General features: G+C 39.7%; 2 long non-coding RNA genes across 2 annotated transcripts in view; one reads left to right on the top strand and one right to left on the bottom strand.

Annotated features, from left to right (window-relative positions):
- The window catches only part of LOC309644464, a 621,011-nt gene that overhangs the window by 505,103 nt on the left and 94,603 nt on the right, over positions 1-21,305 (bottom strand). The window lies entirely within an intron of this gene.
- The window catches only part of LOC309644466, a 144,121-nt gene continuing 125,705 nt past the window's right edge, over positions 2,890-21,305 (top strand). The window contains exon 1 of the long non-coding RNA XR_014254445.1: positions 2,890-14,457. This is a non-coding gene — a long non-coding RNA (uncharacterized lncRNA). The remainder of the gene's footprint in view (positions 14,458-21,305) is intronic.

Here is a 21,305-nt window from a genome sequence, read left to right as displayed (position 1 = left end):
CATTATCCCCATTTAATGGTGGGCAAACTGAGGCTCAGAAAAATCCAGATATCTTATTCATGGTAACAAAGCTGGAAAGTTCCAGAGCCTGTCTGTTCTAGAGCCTATCCCTTTTCTACCATGCTGTGCTGTGCCACACTGTGTGAAGATCTGCTTGGTTACTTTTAGCCCATTAATCTCCAATGTGAGATCATTTAGCTGAGCCTGAGGACTTGGATGGGCTAAACTCTGGCCCAGGATCTGGGTCCAGTCCAACTTTAGGATGGAGAAATATTGATACAAGGACCTCCATCTGGGAAACAAAGAATTTTATTTAAAATTTTTTTCCAGCTTTATTGAGATATAATTGACACATAACATTGTTGGGCAAACAAAAGTAAGAGATGTTCACTATGGTGAGCTTTTACAGAAGGGATAATATCAGCGTGGCATTTTGAAAGGCAAAAGGCATTTCAGACAGGCAGATATATTGCAAAAGGGACTGGCAAAGGGAATAGGCATAAAGCAAAGGATGTGGGAAAGATCATGGCCTATTTGGGGACCATAAGGAGCTTCCTGTAACAGAGCAAAGGATGGCGCTTTGCGTGATTGGAGAGGTGGGAATGACCTGGATAATGAATAATACAGCAAGCCACGCTCAGGATTTGGTGGGGAGCCATGGGAGAATTTTAAGCACAAGTGGAACATGGTTTCTAATTATATGGATGCCTACAGTGTGGTAGGTAGGTAATGCTGATGCTAAGGTTTATAAAATCTAGGCAACCGAAATGACCTTACTGTAAAGTTTATTTACTCTGTGTGTGTGTGTGTGTGTGTGTGTGTGTGCGTGTGCATGTGCACACGTGTGTCACACAAAGACCCCCATATTCTTCCATTGAACTCTCTTTTATAATTGCCACACCTTTCATACATCTTTGGAAGTTTTACTATAAAGAGAGCTACAAATGAACATATCAAAATCAACGCAAAAGTTAACCGAGGATTTGAAAGCAAAATTAACTTCTTGCTAACGGTTGACTCTTTTCTATCATTTTATCCTGAGTAATTCCCCACATGCTTTTTCTTGACAAGGATATCATTTAAAGTTACAGTGGAGTAAATGCAACTAATATGCTTCTCATTCCCTCTCCTTGACAGATTTTTAATATAAGTGTCAGAGCCTGAATCTTCCAAATCTCTACTACCTCTCCAGTCAACCCTCTCCACCTGAGCACCTTCGAGGCTTTGGGAACATCAGCAGAAGAAAAAATCTGTAACTTTTGATGTCCAATTAAATCAATTCGGCAACTACTAATTCAATGTTTCCTGGGTACCAAAGTCCATACCAGAAAATAGGGGCTCTAAGATGAATTCAGCATGGACTGTGTCCATCCAGTAAGTGCACTGATGGATGCATATTTGAGGTTCAGGTTTGGGGGAAAGAGCTCTGAACTGAGCCATGGAGCCATATATTGGGTTGGGTACCTACAGTTGGTGTCACATGACTGCAGCATGCGTTGTAGAGAGTGAATGTAAGGAGATGCAGCATGCAAACATTACTAAAAGCTTTGTAATCCATGTTAAAAAGAAGGTGGGCTTTATTCACTTTATCCTAAGAGCAATGGTCTCAAAGCCTTTGAAAAGAAAGGTTTTCAGCAAGGGTCATCTTAGAAAATTAACTTTGATGGATAGTAGGGCTACTACTAGCACACACTGAGTGATTGATACATTTTGAAAGCGCGCTCATTTCTCTAGGGAGACTGCAAAGCCTGGTGCCTAGATTCACTATTTGGGGGAGGAGGAGTAAAGTCGTAACTGGATAGCACCCCTGGTCCCCCTTGGTGGGCAAAACCTGCATGACGATTAGCCCTGTGGGGTGTAATGGGGAATGCAGGTAGGAAGCTGCTGCCCTAGATCTAGACAAGGAGTAATCGAGGCCTGAACTCAGGCAGTGGCAGAGAGAGAGAAGAGAAGACGAATCTGATCTGGCACAGAGCTTGATGTAATCTAGAAGGGGGAGGGAAAGACACGAGGTCGATGCCTAAGTTTCTAACTTGCCTATCTCAAGATGTCTCGTAATATATATCTCTAGACGAGGTTGTATTATATTCAAAACAGCATATAGTTTAAAATCTGGACCGAGATGTGTACATGTTATGTAATGATTATTAATTCTGATTATCTATAGGAATATTTTCAATACATTTCAAATGACTGCTAAAATACTCCTCAAGCCAAGTGAGAATCAACTTTCTTTGATTTTTATCCCCTCCTTTTGATGGTAAAGGATATTCTGTCTGGAAGCCACAGGTGTGTATTTTCTGAGCCCTTCGGCCCAGTTTCCAGAATCCTCAGCTTTTCTTGCCTTAGCTGGACTGCGTGCAGCCAGTGGGCGAGTCCAGAAAAGGCTGCATCCCCCCTGCCAAATGCCACACTGATGATGCTGAGTGCAAAGAAAAACTCACCGGTGTGTGGGTCGGCTCTCTGCCTGAGAAAGGGTGGGTGGAGATGAAACTGGTTGCACAGCAAGGGCTCCTTCCTCTCCTGTGCGCTGCCGGCTCCTCTCGCCGTCTGGCGGGGCACTGATCTGCTCCCGTCCCTACCAGTGAGTCATCACAAGCACTGAGTGAAAGGGGAAACATCTCCAGCTCCCAAACGCTTAAAAAGCACCACTTTTAACCAATCCAACCATTTAATTTAATAAAATACCTCAATGTGTCACCAGCAAAGCCCATTTACAATTCCAGGGAAATAAAGATATGATTGGGGTAATAAAGTCTATCCTTTTTTTCCCTTTGTGCTTCGTCTGGTGTCACTGGCTCATTGGGGACGGTGTGCAGAGGCCTTGCACTCGGCCCTTCAGGCCAGAGACCGTGGTGCAACACGGTCTCCACGGCACGTTGCCGGGCCGTGTGCAGAAGTCCCGCGCACGACCCTCAACTCAAGATAGCAGCGCCAGCTGTGCGCACAGACGCTTCCTGGAGCGTCTGCGCACATCCCGCGAGAACTCGTCCCCACCCCGCCCCCACGAGAGACCGAGTGAAGCAGTCCCGCCCACAGCGTGTGTGGAGTCGGAGTGCGCTTGTGTCCGAGCTCTCCTCTCCGAGTTCCTTCATCACAGAACGAAGCTTTCCCTTGGGGCCAGCGACACCCGGCAGGAGGACCCTTGTGGGGCCGCGGCTTGAAAAGGTTGGTAAGGAACGAATTGATTTTCACATAAAATTAGCATCCGCTTCTCAAAAGTTAGCATTCACATTTCAAAAGTTTGCTCCACTGTCTTGTTTTACAGCTTTTTCTTTTAAACCATGATACCAATGTGGACAACTACAAAAGCAAAAGCAACATGAAAAAAGGGAAAAAGAAAAAAAGAAAGAGATTATTTTTTTTTCTTGAACAGGTGTTTTTCTAAAGTGTTTCTTCAGAGTGGGCTTTTATTTCTTCAAGGACAGGAGGCCAAACTGACAGAATAGCAAAGAAGCACAGTTTTCCTCTCCCTGTGTAATTCCTGACCTTGAGTGAGTGTTTGGTCCTTTCAGAAAATGGATTTGCTGTGGGGTTGAGAAGGCTGTAAGGTGTCGCTTTTACCTCGAGAGCCACCTGGATTCTTTAGGGAGAAGCGCCGGTCAGAATTCTCCTTCCTTCTAGAAGCTCTAGAAGGAGGGCAGGAGCAGGAAAAACTGTTGGAAAGGGTATCAGAATGGAAATGGAAAACGCTAGCCAGAAGGGCAGGTGTTTCAGGGTCATTATTGTGTCAAGTAGCTCCACCTGTTTTCATTTTATTTGTGCGATTGTTCGAGTGGGTAGCACAAGCTGTGCCCCTGACTAGTGGGAGCACGAATCCATCGTTAGAAGCCGAGGAAAGGGTCACGCCTGCTCTGGTTTGCTATTATTAGAGTTGACCCTTGCAACTGACTAGTCATTTTGGTTTCGTGTGGACACAGCAAAAAATGTTCAGCGTGATTAAAGATCAGTCTAGCCGCCTGCGTCTACAGTTGCCTCGTTCTTTTAAAAATGGCCATTTCTGGATTTTATTTTATTTTTTTCTCTTTACCTCAATTATTTTTCTCCAATATGGTTCTCCATCATTCAGTGGTCCTTGGGTGACTCTCAGTTGACTACACCTGGAAGGCCTCTGCTGTAAGATTTTATTTTCTAAATAAATTTATTTATTTATTTATTTTTGGCTGCTTTGGGTCTTCGTTGCTGCACGCGGGCTTTCTCTAGTTGCGGCGAGCAGGGGCTACTCTGCGTTGCAGTGCGTGGGCTTCTCATTGCGGTGGCTTCTCTTGTTGCGGAGCATGGGCTCTAGAGCGCAGACTCAGTAGTTGTGGCTCATGGGCTTAGTTGCTCCGCGGCATGTGGGATCTTCCCGGACCAGGGCTTGAACCTGAGTCCCCTGCATTGGCAGGCGGATTCTTAACCACTGCGCCACCGGGGAAGCCCTGCTGTAAGATTTTAGCTGTGCTTTTGCTGTGTGAGGACAGAAGTGAGTGTTGGAGGAGGTCATGGAGAGGACGTGACCGCCACTTCATCCTGGAGCTGGACCCAGGCAGTCAGAGGCTCCTCATCCCTCCCCATCCTTGGAATCTACACTCTGCCAGATGTTCCCACAGTAGAGGCTGTTATGAGGACGTGGCCCTGAGGTAGTAAAGTGTTGTTAGACCATCTGGACTAAGTGCCTGAACTCCGTTAAGGTCACCGTATAAACTCAAGATTCTGGTACGCACGTGTGGAGATCTACTCCTCTTCCAGGTATAAGTTCCCTTGTTTGTTAAAATCATCACCTACCCATCCAGAGCAGTCTGGCTCTTTCTTCCGTCCCTCCCTGACCTCCGTATTCAGGGGCCAGTTTACAAACCAGCAGGAAGATACGTTCAGGGCATTCTTGTTTTCTCAAATTACGGTCCATCTGTCTTATTTTCAATGTAAATATAATGTAATAGAACGATGGATTGAAAATGAAGAATGGAATGCAATCACTGACATAAGCCATGGTATGTGGTGTTGTGATGTGGATAAATATATCTTGAGTAAATTGTTGTGTCATTTTTTTAGTTACAGGCTGTTGGAACAAAGGACCTGGAGCAGGCTGTTTTAATTTCCTGCTCCTAGCCTCTTGCATTAAAAATGATGAATCTAAGTGAAAAATCCTGAGTAATTCAATGAGTGATAGCTGAAGTGTACCTGTCATAAGAGGGAGAGTGTGTTTTAGTCTGTTGATGCTTTCTAAGGCAATATTGTTTATTGAGTCTCCAGATTTATTTAACAATCAAACTTTTTTGTGTGCATTTACCATGTGCCAGGCATTGGCATATGAATATCGGACCAATGTTCTACTGTTAAGCTTAATCCTGTTAATATAACTGCGTTGGGACATCTTATTTTCTTATTTAGAACAGTAGTTCTTATCACAGTATCATAAAAATCATCAAATAATACTTGGGAATTGAGTTGAGAAATAAGTGAAATTTCTATATCTGTTTCCATATAAGTGGCTCGTGGAATTTTTTTTTTCTTTACCAATTTTGGAGAACACTTCTGGGATGGATAATTTTTAAAATATTCTGAGTAGTATAAAGACAAGTTGTTGTGGGTGTGTGTATCTTGGAAGGTTCCTCAATGACACTGTCATCCTTCAGACCAGCTGAAACCAAGATGGGAAAGGCCTACATGTCTTCTGGTCAGAAAAGGCAGGCCATGCTTATTAAGTGACTCCAGAGAAGAAAAAGAATCACTAACATTTATAGGAGACTCAGATAATAGTTACATGGGTATTGGCTCCCAGATTCAAAAACTGATTGATTAATGAGCTGCTCCTCCTATGGGCAACTCTGTAGCATTGCTCCAGGATAAATGGCAGCAGGAATGTATTTACTCATTTAATAATGCCTCTTAATTCTTCCGAGGAACAGCAATAGCCAGGAGGCTAGCCAGTATGGTGATGATAAAGTAGTAGGCCTTGCAGATGATTTACTGTTGTTATTATAAAGTAGTGCCAGCTCAAGATTTTACTTATAATTACTTCACTGTGACAGTGTCCTAATATGCTCTCTTGAGTGCATAGGGGTGAAATTTCACCAACTATCTTGGGAACTTGGAGCCTCCGGGTACGCTTAAGAAAGTACTTCCTATACACTTACATGTGTTCTTTATGGGTTATGTGACAGAGGGCAGGCTGAGAGCTATTTTCTGGCTCCTTCATCCTGGAAGTATGGTCCTGGGAGTGTGGGAAGTATTGGTATCCCCATGGGATCTTGTTAGAAATGCAGAATCTTGGGCCCCTCTCCAGACCTACTGAATCAGAATCTGCATTTTAGCAGGATCTCCAGGAGGATCCAAATGTACATCACACGTTAAAGTTTAAGAAGCACTAGTTTAGAAGGCATTTGATGTTTGTTACATTTTGCCTTTTATTTGCCAATTTTCCAATGCAGTTTTTTGACAAAGTAGTGCCTCCCTTTTCCCCCCTCAAAACAGTTCAAAATGGTTTTTGAAGAAGAAATCATTTAGACCTTAAATGGGAAAGTAGGGGAGAAAGTGGTTGCATTTGGAGCTCAGTGTTGGATAACAGTAATTTTTGAAAATCGGATATTTATCCATTTTAGAAGTCTAAACCCAGTCATGGTCCCAGAGATCATAATTCAAACAGATTACTTTATCTCTTTACCTATATTCTTAAGAAAGAGATGTGTATTTTTAAATGCATGTGTACATAGCTTCCTTAATGAAAGTTTTACTGCAAAAGCACTCTGTTTCTAATGCATCCTTAAGTGAAGTTTTGCATTCTTAATTTTCCACTCAAGTAATTTAGAAACCATTAGTTAAAGTGGAACTCTGAGATAAAGTAGGATCCTTGTAAGTTTAGATGGTTTTCTCTGAAGATTGCTCTTATAATTGTCAGAGAAAGATAAATTCTTAATTGCATTTCATTACATCTGGGTAGCGGATACATATTTGCTTTCCAGATACCTGTCTGGCAAGAGTGGAGGAGGATGGGAGATTGAGTGATATGGTAACATCAAGCTAACATATTCCAAAGTTGTCCACCCGTCCAGCTGGCCCCTGTGAATCTCTCTCATTCGTTAGGACAAAAGCATTTCCCACTGTCTATCCACACCTCCTTTCTCAAGTCAAAATGTTGTTTCTCCTTTGTTCCTATTCCTCAAATAGTTTACTACATAGCTAGACAAGAGAACGGTTGCTGCTCTTGAAGGTTAGAGATTTTTGTTGTCACCTTCTGAAATTGGCAGTCATGGATGGTGTCGGCAGTACAGACAGAAGTGGGTGCCCTTTAGTTATTTCTCTCCTCAAAAGTGTGGTTCTGCCTCTGGCTCTTTTTAAATCTCATTACAGAATCTTTTTCTCTTGTGCCTGACTGGTTTGATTTTTCTTTCAAGTTAGATGTCTTCTAGAGAAAGGCTTTAAAGTACAATCAGATCCAAATTTCAAAAGTAAAGAGATGTGTTTTACTGATCTCAAGGAAGGAATTGCGTTTGTAAATACTAATAGTTGCCCAGTGCCCTTTCCAAAACGAAGGATTTGCCCACATAGATCAGTCTAAATGTATGTTTTGCAGCTGTAATTTAATATTGAGAAAATATCTCCTAACTTATAGATCCTGTGTAAGCTTCTCATATTAACATTTGACTTCTCTTTTTCATCAAATTCATAAAAGATGTTATAAATTTGAGTTAGAGATTTTACCATAGTTTCTAGTTCCATATTTTAAAAAATTTCTAGCCCATATTACATTTCTGAGTGTATTTAACATATTTTAATACTAGACAGTTATAGCAAATAAAATTCAGAGACTTTTGAAAATACAAATGAGGGAAGGGTTTGTACTATGACCAATATTTTTCTAATGAATTTGTGCTCTCTCAGGAAGAGAAACTGAGGTTAGAAGAACTTACTTAAAAATCTCCAGGCCAGGGACTTCCCTGGTGGCGCAGTGGTTAGGTATCCGCCTGCCAATGCAGGGGACAGTGGTTTGAGCCCTGGTCCGGGAAGATCCCACATGCCGCGGAGCAACTAAGCCCGTGCGCCACAACTACTGAGCCTGTGCTCTAGAGCCTGCGAGCCACAACTACTGAGCCCATGTGCCACAACTACTGAAGCCCACACGCCTAGGGCCTGTGCTCCACAACAAGAGAAGCCACTGCAGTGAGAGGCCTGCGCACCGCAAAGAAGAGTAGATCCCGCTCGCTGCAACTAGAGAAAGCCTGAGCGCAGCAACGAAAACCCAACGCACCCAAAAATAAAATAAATAAATAAATTTAAAAAAAAATCTCCAGGCCAGAGTATTCTTAACTTTTGGGGGATCTGGAACAGATTGAGTTCCTATATATAGATTTGAGTGTATTACTTTTTTTTTTCTGGGCAAAAGGCCTATACTTTCATTGTATTGCCAAGGAGTCTATGTTTAAAAACAAACAAAAGATTTACTGCTCAAATCATTCACAACTCATAAATCTCTACTCTCCATTGTCTTTAAAATATTTTACCTGTTTTCCATGATGGTTTTCCATTTCCTGATTTCATTGTCTGCTCCATCCAGGGCAATACCTGCTTGATGTAGAGGTATATAGATTTGTGCTTCCAGGAGAAGAGAGATAGTTCTCCTTCATGGGTTTTGTAAACCATGCTGGTTACTATGAACTTTGTATCACCTTTGTCAATGCATATATGTATGTATAGGTTTATTTACCCGTATACATATATATGCATATATGCATTAAGTACTACACATATGCATATCTGTAATATACACATAAATGCATATATGCATGTATATAGATACATGGGTTCACATAGATGCCTTTGTGTGTTTAAGTGTGTATGTGTACATTTATATGCATGTTTATATACATAAATGCATGCATGTATGTATACATGTTTATATGTATTGCATGCTCATCTATATATGCAAATATATGTATAGGTACATATTTATATAACTATATATCTATGTATGTGTGTATATAGATATTCAGGTGTATGTGTGCAGATATATATAGTATATGTGTGTATCCATGCATGTGCATATGTGTATGTTTACGTGCACAATTACATGTGTATGTGTGTATATATATATAGGTGTTTATACACGCAGTATGTATGTGTGTATTTCTGTATTCATGTATTTGTATGTGCTTATTGTTCTATTTCAAGGCCAAACCTTCTGGTTGTGAATTGAGCATCAGAATATGCTTCCGGAACTTAAGCAGGGGAGCTGTGGTATTCAGAGGAGAAAACAAGCTTCCTCTGCACAAGAGTGGGAGGAGAGGCAGGTGGAGGAAGTTTTGGCCAGTTCTGCCCTGTAGTTTGTGGCTTCCCTAAGACCAAAGTTTCTTAGGTGACTCTGCCATCAGTAACTTCCCAGTCAAGTGGGCTGAGGTTAAATGATATTTTTCTCAGAGCTTTAAATCATAAGTGTCCGGACTGTTCTCATTGTGTTAAATAGCAAGCAGAGGCCAGTGTTCAGTTACAGGTGTCCCGTCTTGCTTTGGCCGAGACCTGCCGCAGGTAGGAAAGAAGAGGATTGGCGATGGTTTCAGTTACGTGATTAATTTTTCTTGCTAGAGTATGATGTTCTATTTTCCTTGCCCAGACAATCTTATTACTCAGAAACTTTGAGAAAACATGTTATTAAGCGGCTGTGAAATGTGTTTCTTTTATGCAGGGCAGACAGGAAAGGCAGTCAAAGCTCTCTTTCCCGACCAATTGGCTCATGGATGCTGATGAAAGAGATTGGTCAGTTTTCTACACTGCTTTTTCTAATTCTTAATAATTTTTTATCTAGTTCTTACTGTTTTTTTGAATTTGAAAATAAATGTTTTCTTTTTAACATCACACACTGAGTACTCAGTGAATGATTTCCCTGCTGCTTCATGGATAGGTCTCTACTCAGCCACTTAATTGTGAATGACTTTGTTTAATAGCTTGATAAGTTATTCATGACATTTTTAACAAACCCTCTGTAGTCTGGGTGGGAATACTTTTCTTTTTCTAGTGTGTTAGTTTTTGGCAGTTTAAAATTATTTTTTTCTGTATAGTTGATCACAGACAATGTTTTAAAGCTATCTAATCTCCTTTAAGCCAAAGTAAAACATATATTTGTATTTCCAAATAAAGTCCTTCAATCAGTTCTTTATTTTTCAGGCATTATAACTTGAGGGGTGGAGAACTGAGTCAGGAAGTGATATCTAAAATGTCTAGATAATAGTTTTACTGTTAATATTGAAAGAATCCTACCTTGCTATTTTGTTACCTCTATGGCTTAGTTCAAGAGGACCGTAATTTTTAATGGAAAAAGATTGTTGAAGGCTTTAAATACTTTTCACACTTCAAGGATATAGTGGGTGGAAATACATTTGGGCTTTGAGGATAATCTAAAAGGTTTAAACAACATAGCTTCTTTTCTTTTAATTTATTAATTTGGCTGCATCGGGTCTTAGTTGCGGGTCATGGAGATCTTTGTTGCGGCATGTGGGATCTTTCATTGCGGCATGCGGGCTTCTCTCTAGTTGTGGTGCGTGGGCTCCAGAGCACACAGGCTCAGTAGTTGTGGAGCGTGGGCTTAGTTGCCCAGTGGCGCGTGGGATCTTAGATCCCTGACCAGGGATCGAACCCGCATCCCCTTCATTGGAAGGCAGATTCTTAACCACTGGACTACCAGGGAAGTCCTATAAACATAGCTTCTTATATATTGTGTTTTTAGACAGGATAAGCATTTGCTTTTATGATATTATTGGCTATGTTTAGGCTGATAAGAATTTTCATAGTGATTCTGAAAAAAAAGTATAGAATTATTCATATCATTAAAGAAATAATGATAATGTTCAAAATTATAATAATCAATTACTCATTGCAAACTTCTCCTCTTGTCCCCTCAGTTGGGTTGATAGCACCACCAGTACCTATCCCCCTAGTCACCATGACATAATCTGCCCCTTCTTTATGCCCCAAGCCTACAGCTTCACCTTTGTATGTTGAATTCTTTGCCCATGATGCTAGTTTTGAATTCCATATCACTTTGCCAATTGTAGCATCCTCCTTCCTATCTATGCTCTATTCTTCTGTTGGTCCTTCTCTCTTTACCAACCACCCTGTAAACTACTTTGTTGAAAATCTTCCTAACGCTCAAACCATCATAAGGCCACTCCCATAGATAGCAATTGTAACTGATGCCATGCAGCCATCTCTAATTAATTTCATTTGACAAACGTTTGTTAGCTGAGTGTCTGTCATATGCCAGGTACTATGCTGGAATTTGGGGAATCCTTGGCTATAGAAAGCTTAGTCTAAAGAAGAAGATGTTAAAAGCAGACCACAATATTGCAGTAGGGCATATTAAAGGCTATAAGAGAAGGAAGAAAAAAGAGACAACTCAATTGGCTGCAGTCAGGGAAGGTTTCACAGAATCAGTCACAGCAGGGATGATATTGAAGATGAGTAACTTAATACCCACACTCCTTTGCCTGCCATTCAAAGTTTTTCCTAGAACTGACCTCATCCTTTTTATTATCATTCTCTGTTAGTGATGGTAATAATTATAAAGACTATAGGACTATTTTTAGTAATTAAACATTTTAATAATCATAAAGACTAGATGACTATAAAAGGTGATAGGACTGTTCTGAAACAGTTACAAATTATTGAGCAATTACTTGGCCAATATCTTTACATGTATTACCTTATTTAATCCTAACAAATCCGCTTTCGAGATGAACAGCCAGAGGCACAGAACAGTAAAGTACCTCTCAAGGCCACCCCAGCTAGTCAGTGGTAGAGCTAAGCCTCAACCCAGATCTTTGAGGCTTGTGAACCCTGCTTTGACCAGCATCCTCTGCTGAGCTTCGCTCCTGCCCTGTGCTTCAGGCAAGTGACTGTGGCCCAGGCTCTGCTGACCTTCAGTGACCATGTGATCTTGTAGACAGAAAAGGAGCTTGGGAATCAGAAAACACAGGTTGGAATTGCTATGAACATCTTTAGGCAATTTACCTAAGTCTTCTGAAACTCAATTTCTGCATTTGTGAAATAATGAGAATAATTATGCTTGCCTCTCGGAGACATTGTAAAGATCAAATGAGATGATGTATAGGAAAACACCTTATAAAATATTCAACTTAGGTTCTTGTTGCTGTTATTATTACTAGTACTACTTACTACTATGACGGTAAAATGTGAGTTAGTACCAGTCACCAAAAAAGATTGCAACCATTATCCACAAATAATTAAGGATTTTTAGCTCCTAGAAATTATTTTATTGATTCATTCCAGACTAGCAGCTATTCAATGACAACTGTGCTTTGCTCATAAACATTTCGCTGCCAGATGTTGCCTATGCTATGCGTATAAGTATTCTTCCTTTTTTCAGACACAGATGGATTTGTGGGTGTTACTTGTACTCTTAGTTAAAAAATAAAAGCCTATGTAGGAATAAGTGGTATAGGCCATTTACATCTCATTACTATAACCCTGGGTGTGTATTCAAATGAAAGAATATATCAAGAGCTGATATTCTAATCAATCAAGCTATTGGCACCTCTAAAAAATTAACTGTGGGTGTCGATGTAACTAGATTTAAAGGTACTGCAGAATGTCTTCTCCAGCCACAAAATGATAGGATCATGCCACGGTACAGGAGACAAATTGTTAATATCCGTATTGCAACCTAATCATTTCACATTACAGCATAGGAAGGGTGGTTCCTCTGACTTTTAAGAGGTTTTGTAGATGATGAATTTGATTTCTGGTTGTAATGAATCTTTTTTTTTTTTAATTATTAGCACCTTTTAATTATTATTAATTTATTTGGCTGTGTTGGGTCTTTGTTTCTGTGCAAGGGCTTCCTCTAGTTGCGGCAAGCGGGGGCCACTCTTCATTGCGGTGTGCGGGCCTTTCACTATCGTGGCCTCTCTTGTTGTGAAGCACAGGCTCCAGACGTGCAGGCTCAGTAGTTGTGGCTCACGGGCCTAGTTGCTCCGCGGCATGTGGGATCTTCCCAGACCAGGGCTCGAACCTGTGTCCCCTGAATTAGCAAGCAGATTCTCAACCACTGCACCACCAGGGAAGCCCGTAATGAATCTTTATAGAATCTTATAGGGTGCCTAGGAAACTGATTTTTTCAACGATGCCAGATCTGAAATGATGAGAGATATCCAAACAAGTGTAATTTTTAAGCAAAACTGAGTTGGATGTGTAAATTATATGCTGAAGTACATGAGAGCAGATATGGATTCAGGACATAGAGGAAAAACAAAGCGTTGGTTTAATTTCTTCCAGTGCTCCTTAGAGTCCTTGATAAGTGAAGTGTGATAACTACTCAAAATCATTTTATCAACTCTTCAGAGCAGTTGATTTATGATAAGACAGAAAAAAGACCTTCCTTTTAATTTCTCTTGACTTAATCAATTAAATATGTTAGGTACTCTACTTAAATTTTTCTTGTGGTGGTGTTGGTTTGCTAAGGTGGATCTCTGGGGCAATTGATGAAAAGTAGCTTCCTGCTAAGCCAGGATAATGAATATTGACATTCTTGGCTTTTACAGCCAATAGAAATCACACTTCCAAGTCTCCATTTCCAAGGGGCTTACTCAGTAAATGACTTCCCCAATCATCTGCGCTGTGGAGACAAACTCTCAAAAAGATTGGAGTGAATAAAATTTAAAAACTGTGAATTAACATCAGCGTCTGTAAGAACAAATATTGAGGTTAGAAGTTTGAATCTCCAAGACAGAATGGCAGGGTGAGGATGAGCCTGGGAGTCAGGAAATGTAAGCAGGACAGACTCCGGTCATTAACCCAAAATCTCTTCCCCCTGCTGTGTCTACTGCATTAGAGTCAAGGAACATTACCGCATTCAATGTGGCCAGAGCTCCAGATAAAGATACTAATTGAAAGAGGAACTTTTCCAGCACCTTTTCACTTTCCTCTATACCCCCGCCCCCCCACCAACCTTTATCTTAGTTTAACAGAGAAAACAAACCAAAAAACCCTTAAGCCCTGATAGCAGGAAGAGGAAGCTGTTTATCTTTTTTCCTATGCCTCTTATGTAAATGTTGTCCTTTGCTGATACACATCTTTAAAAGATGAGAAGGAAAAAACCCCTTTTAGACACTTAAAAAATAAAATGACACTTTCTCAAGGAATATTAAAAGTTTCAGTCTCCAGGCTTTGAGGATTGGAGATCTTATGGGGCATTTTTCTACAAAGGTCTTTAAATAACTCCTCTCTAAAAAGCTGTCTCTCCTTGACAGTTCTAGTTTACCAATCCATGATTACTTGTCATACCTTGTTTTCAGTGTTCACGTGTAAAATGATTTTTTCCTTCTTACAGCTTTCATCTGAAAAGATTTCCTCTTTATGATGAGGTTCTGCCCACACTTCCAATCTTCTAGGAGCTTGTAGAACTGTGGAACTGAAGAGCCGCTGTGGATCTCGGATATCACCTTTCCCAAGGCTCATGTATCACAGGTAAGGAAACTGAAGTTCAAGCTTCAAGTGAGTTCCCTCAACTTACTTTTACCTTTTGAGTGATTGTCAAAAGTTTAGAACTCAGGTTCACTGCCATGCTCTTGGCTACCACAGAGCTGACCGGCTCTTTTTCTAAATTCAGAAAATTAAAAAAGCAATCCCTTGACAGCTTGCTGAAGTTGTAGTTCACAGATGTCTACTTTTCCTCAATTGTTTTGAAAACCCCACTGTGACCAGATGAAAAGAGTTTCCCTTTATGAAACACTGTGACATATTAGGACGTTGGCATTTTCTTTTTACATCTTGCCATCCTGCCGCATGCACTGTGAGGTGCACTTCTGTTCAGTAGGAAGTGTAGCCATTTTATCCATTTTTTCCCTTTCTACCTGGGATGAGGACTTGGTATTTGAAATAATGTTCTGCGTCAGCGCCAGCCTTGTAGGAGAACCCCGCAACCTCAGCCATCCTTAGGGAGTAGGAGATGGTGAGCTTATTACAGACCCGCTAAGCCACTTGTGGTCATCTGAATGGACTCGCCTGAGATTACTGCCATATCAACACAGGATTTTAGAATTTCAATGGAGATAATTTTGTCAACTCTTTCCTTTGGCAGACAAAGAATCAATGGTTGTCTTTGTCAGGGCTTCTGATTTGTTGCAGTTGTTAGAAGTCCAGATCTAATCTGAGTCTATATCCAAATCAAACTGGCTAAAACTTGAAAAAGAGAATTTAAGAAATGTTTTGGCTCATGTAAGTCTAGATGATAGATTGATAGATTCAGGGGCTCAAATGATGTCATTGGTCTCCTTTTCTCTCTGTCCTCTTCCCTTTCCTCACCTCCCCTCCCTTTCCTTTTCTTTCTTTTCCTCTCTGCATATTACCAACCATCTTATGTTCAGCTTTACTCTCTGTTGGCCTTGTTTAAATTGGAAAATGGCTCATATTGACCCCACCTGGCCTTGTGCCCTTAGGTACAGAGCATGAACATTTGGTGCACTTGGGTTCCCTACCCTACCTCCTTGAAGCTGCGGGGAGAGTTAGGGTAGCTCAAGGACTGCAAGACGGTGAGGGAGAGGAATTATTACTAAACTAGGGGGATGGATGCTTGGAAGAAACTAATAATAATAATAATTTAAAATATAATAACATCAATATCTAACAGTTACAGAAGTCTCATTTCAATATGCCAGGAACTTTTGTAAGTGTTTAATAGCTAATAACTTATTTAATTCTCAAAACAGTGTGAGGTAGGTATAAATATGACTTTCATTTACAGATGAAGAAGCTTAATCACAAGAGAGATTAGTGGTCTACCATTATGATTTAGAAGCCAAGTGCATCTTTTTTTCCCTGCAAGTGTATCTTAAAGCCCAATAACCTTTCAAATAGCATTCATTAAACCATTATTTGTTCACTACTAACTTTTCCAGATATGGGGAAGTGAGGAAATACTAACCTTATCTTCATGGCATGTGCAATCTAAGGGTGGAGTCAGAGACACCTTATATCTAAACACATATCCTATATCTAAATAATGACCATATAATTTGTAGAAATAAGTGCTATAATGCAATTATGCAAGGTGAAGGATTGTGATATGGAGATAGCTAATGTATTCTCTCTTCGTTGTTCAAATATAAAAAGAGATGTTAGTGAGCTGTCTTAAAATGGCTTTATCACAAGGAAAATTAGTTTGAATGATAATAATTGTTCAGCAAAGAAGACTCAGTTGTCGCAAACTTTAGAACTCTTTTCTCCCAGGTGAACTGTATCTTGCCAAAGCTGGACAGGGGAGCTGAGTGAGAGGTGGAAATTCTTAAAGAATGTGTGTCTGGAATAAATGGATAACAAATAATTCTGATGTTTATGGAAAAAAACCCATTTGGACTAGTTCTTATTTTGATTTTTTTCTGATTTAAAACAAACACACTTAAAACACCAGTAAAGAAAACAGTAAGATTTGCTCATCATAAACTATGAATGATGTTTTTTCGTTTCAGATTGGTAAATGTATATGAGAATATTTTCTTTAATTTTAAGCTAGAATATTCCTAGCACCAAATTTGAGATTTAACTCCTGCTTCTTCAAGGGCTTCATTTGAAACCTTAATATTAGCCTTTTTTCAATTAAAACACTTGAAGTCTTTGGTTCTAATGAGATCCATAACCTTAGATGCTTCTATTTTTTTTTTTCACCCATTGGCCACTTCACCTTTTCCACTATTCAAAGAAAAAGTTAATTTGTATTAACAGCCAATTTCACAAGAGGTTGATTATTCAAAAATGGGTTTTGATTCTAACCAGAAAATGTATAGGGTGCTACTTAAAAGATACCTAGAGATTAACAAAGTATTAGAAAGCAAGAATACCAATTGAATATCTGAAAATCAAAATACAATGCATATTGAAAAATCTTTCAGAGGATGGAAAACCCAGCTTATCCATTTTTTAAGTCTTTATCAACGTGTCTGAATAATGCCTCCAATGCACAGCTTACCCCAGCTACACAGACATGGTTTTCTTGATGCAGAGAGGGCCATTGAATATGTCAGAGACTAGAGATTACTTCACATTTCTTGGAAAAACTGACTTGGAAGGTCATTGAAGGCTAATGCATATGGGCAATTATATTGGGAGGTTTACAAACCACTCAGCAGTTATGTTATAACCAGAAACAAAAAGTGAATAAATTAAAGGATTTTTGGGTCTGCTAGATTTGTAGTCATGACTACCCGAACTTTTCTTTTTTCATAAGTGATCACTCTGTGTGTGTGTGTATGTGTGTGTGTGTCCCCCATTTTATTGTTCCTGATAAATGGCTGGAGCTATAGAATAACCTGAAATAATTCCAGGAGGGTAGCAGTCACTATTCATTTGGCTCCATCTGCCACATTAATTCTGATCATATACGAACCCACTGACTAGTCAGTAGGTGTCAGATAGACGTGAATGTTTTGTGTTTGTTTTGCTTTTCTCTTCCCCATCATATTTCCAGGGTTACGATTTTGAAGATAATACCCAGTGGAATTACGGAAATGTGTTCCTATAGGTGAAATTTAGAGCATATTTCTAAGAAATTCAGATTCACTCATTTCTAAAGCCTAAAGATGTAACTTTTGTATTCTGAAACACTGTAAGTGGGGAACAGGAGGTCTGAAAGTTCAGGAATTTTTCCTTGTTTATTTTTCTCTTGATGCACAAGAAAGAATAATATATATCCTCTGGTCCTTCTTCTTCTTCGTTTGAACTTTGTCTCTATTGTGCAACAAGAATATAATAAAAACCAGAAATTAATTGGACATCCAAAGAACCCTAAATTATAAGAGTGTAGTTCTGGAACTGCAGTGAATATACATACAGGTGGACACTGCTCTCTGAGAGGTGGTTTCGTTTTTGAAATTGAGTATAGTTATGTGCTTATCCAGGGCAGGAACTGGCTCATTCTTCTCGCAGGTGCCTAGAATAGGGCCTAGTGTGTCTTAAACAAGACAACAGGAGCTAAGATTATACAGCAGTTATTCCATGCCAGGCGTTGCTTAAAGCACTTACATGTATGAATGCACTCACTCTTTTAGAAGTTGCTTCTTTGTAGCAGATGTTCTGCCCCGCCGCTGCCCACCTGCACTCACTAGCAGCTGCAGAAGGCACCTTCCCATCTCATCCCTGGGCACCTGCAAATCTTCCTGTCTCTTTGGTTTCTCCACCCTGGGAGCTTGCTGGACCAGAAGGATGCACAACCCTCAACCAATGGCAGATGGGAGATATTGGATAAATGGCACAGCCTCCGCAGCCCCTAGTGGGATAACTCTAAGGCATGTTTTACATGAGTTCATAAAGGGCCTCCAGGGATTAATGCCTGCGTGCCGGTGCCTAGAACTTGCTCATTGCCTCATGCTTTACTGCTTTTTCCCCTTCCCTGATGTGCTTTCTTCACTGTCCTCACTCTCTCACTGTGCTCCTTGGGATCAGCTCCCAAAGAATCTACCTGCACTCGAGTCCCTGTCATCTTTCGGTCTACTTGTGGAGGTACCAAAATTAGACATTCTTGCTCTTATAATCTTTGTGACATGAATGAATGAACAAATGAATGAATTTGAGAGATACCTAACATTTCCAGGCCAACCAGAAAGCGTTCAATTTTTCATAGATTCTTCCATTAAGTTAATGTACTCAGGCAGCAATATAGCTGCAGTTGTTAATGAAACAGTAGGGAGTTATGCTTAAGTAGAGACACAGGAAGGAATAAATTAACTGAATACAAAACAATCATGGAAGGATCTGGGTTAGTTTAACATAGTTTGAGTACTCCTGAGCTCCTGCTGAACATTGGTGAGAGATACCTTCCAGCTACGCTTTTCTATACATTCCTGTTATCAAGGATTGTTTAAGACAAAGTAAGATTTCACTGAGAAATGACGGATAATTGAGAGAAAACAAAACACAATAATTGGGAAGATTATTTTTGATTCCTTTGAATTATATTGAAAAATGACTACGGAATTTCATATATTAATGAGAACACTTATTTCTTGCTTTTGTACTTGGGACCAAGGCCAAGGGAGTGCATTGATTATTGATGGTATATTACTGAGTATTGATTTTATGTGTTTGTTGTTGCGAGAGTAACTATAACTGTACTTATTTTATTTTTTTTGTTTTTGTTTCTTTTTTCGTTTCTTTTAATTTAACATCTTTATTGGAGTATAGTTGCTTTACAATGCTGTGTTAGTTTCTGTGTATAACAGAGTGAATCAGCCATATGCATACATATATCCCCATATCCCCTCCCTCTTGAGCCTCCCTCCCACCCTCCCTATCCCACCCCTCTAGGTCATTGCAAAGCATCGAGCTGATCTCCCTGTGCAATGCAGCTGCTTCCCACTAGCTATCTATTTTACATTTGGTAGTGTATATATGTCAATGACTCTCTCTCACTTTGTCCCAGCTTCCCCTTCCCCCTGTCCCCGTATCCTCAAGTCCATTCTCTACGTCTGCATCATTATTCCTGTCCTGCCCCTAGGTTCTTCAGAACGACTTTTTTTTTTAGATTCCATATATATGTGTTAGCAAATGGTATTTGTTTTTCTCTTTCTGACTTACTTCACTCGGTATGACAGACTCTAGGTCCATCCACCTCACTACAAATAACTCAATTTCGTTTCTTTTTATGGCTGAGTAATATCCCATTGTATATATGTACCACATCTTCTATATCCATTTGTCTGTCGATGGGCATTTAGGTTGCTTCCATGTCCTGGCTATTGTAAATAGAGCTGCACTGAACATTGTGGTACATGACTCTATTTGAATTATGGTTTTCTCAGGGTATATGCCCAGGAGTGGGATTGCTAGGTCGTATGGTAATTCTATTTTTAGTTTTTTAAGGAACCTCCATACTGTTCTCCATAGTGGCTGTATCAATTTACATTCCTACCAACAGTGCAAGAGGGTTGCCTTTTCTCCACACCCTCTCCAGCATTTATTGTTTGTAGATTTTTTGATGATGACCATTCTGACCTGTGTGAGGTGACACCTCATTGTAGTTTTGATTTGCATTTCTCTAATGGTTAGTGATGTTGAGCACCCTTTCCTGTGTTTGTTGGGAATCTGTACATCTTCTTTGAAGAAATGTCCATTTAGGTCTTCCGCCCATTTTTGGATGGGGTTGTTTGTTTTTTTGATATTGAGCTGCATGAGCTGCTTGTATATTTTGGAGATAAATCCTTTGTCACTTGCTTCGTTTGCAAATATTTTCTCCCATTCTGAGAATTGTCTTTTCATCTCGTTTATGGTTTCGTTTTCTGTGCAGAAGCTTTTAAGTGTCATTAGGTCCATTTGTTTATTTTTGTTTTTATTTCCATTTCTCTAGGAGGTGGGTCAGAAAGGATCTTGCTGTGATTTATGTCATAGAGTGTTCTGCCTGTGTTTTCCTCTACGAGTTTTATAGTATCTGGCCTTACATTCAGGTCTTTAGTCCATTTTTTTGGACTAAACTATGGACTTTAGTCCATAGTTTTTTTTTATGTATGGTGTTATGGAGTGTTCTAATTTCATTCTTTTACATGTAGCTGTCCAGTTTTCACAGTACCACTTATTGAAGAGGCTGTCTTTTCTTCATTGTATAGTCTTGCCTCCTTTATCAAAGATAAGGTGACCATATGTGCATGGGTTTATCTCTGGGCTTTCTATCCTGTTCCATTGATCTGTATTTCTGTTTTTGTGCCAGTACCATACTGTCTTGATTACTGTAGCTTTGTAGTATAGTCTGAAGTCAGGGAGCCTGATTCCTCCAGCTCCCTATTCTTTCTCAAGATTGCTTTGGCTATTCGGGGTCTTTTGTGTTTCCATAAAAATTGTAAAATTTTTTGTTCTAGTTCTGTGAAAATTGCCATTGGTAGACTGATAGGGATTACACTGAATCTGTAGATTGCTTTGGGTAGTATAGTCATTTTCACAGTGTTGATTCTTCCAATCCAAGAACATGGTATATCGCTCCATCTGTTTGTATCATCTTTAATTTCTTTCATCAGTGTCTTATAGTCTTCTGCATACAGGTCTTTTGTCTCCTTAAGTAAGTTTATTCCTAGGTATTTTATTCTTTTCGTTGCATTGGTAAATGGGAGTGTTTCCTTATTTTCTCTTTCATATTTTTCATCATTAGTGTATAGGAATGCAAGAGATTTCTGTGCATTAATTTTGTATCCTGCTACTTTACCAAATTCATTGATTAGCTCTAATAGTTTTTTGGTAGCATCTTTAGGATTCTGTATGTATAGTATCATGTCATCTGCAAACAGTGACAGCTTTACTTCTTCCTTTGTGATTTGGATTCTGTTTATTTCTTTTTC

This window comes from Balaenoptera physalus (genome assembly GCF_965194825.1).
Source record: "Balaenoptera physalus genome assembly, chromosome: 16".
In the NCBI taxonomy this organism is placed as follows: domain Eukaryota; kingdom Metazoa; phylum Chordata; class Mammalia; order Artiodactyla; family Balaenopteridae; genus Balaenoptera; species Balaenoptera physalus.
Note: the sequence above shows the minus strand (reverse complement) of the source record. Positions and strands in the feature narration are given on the sequence as shown.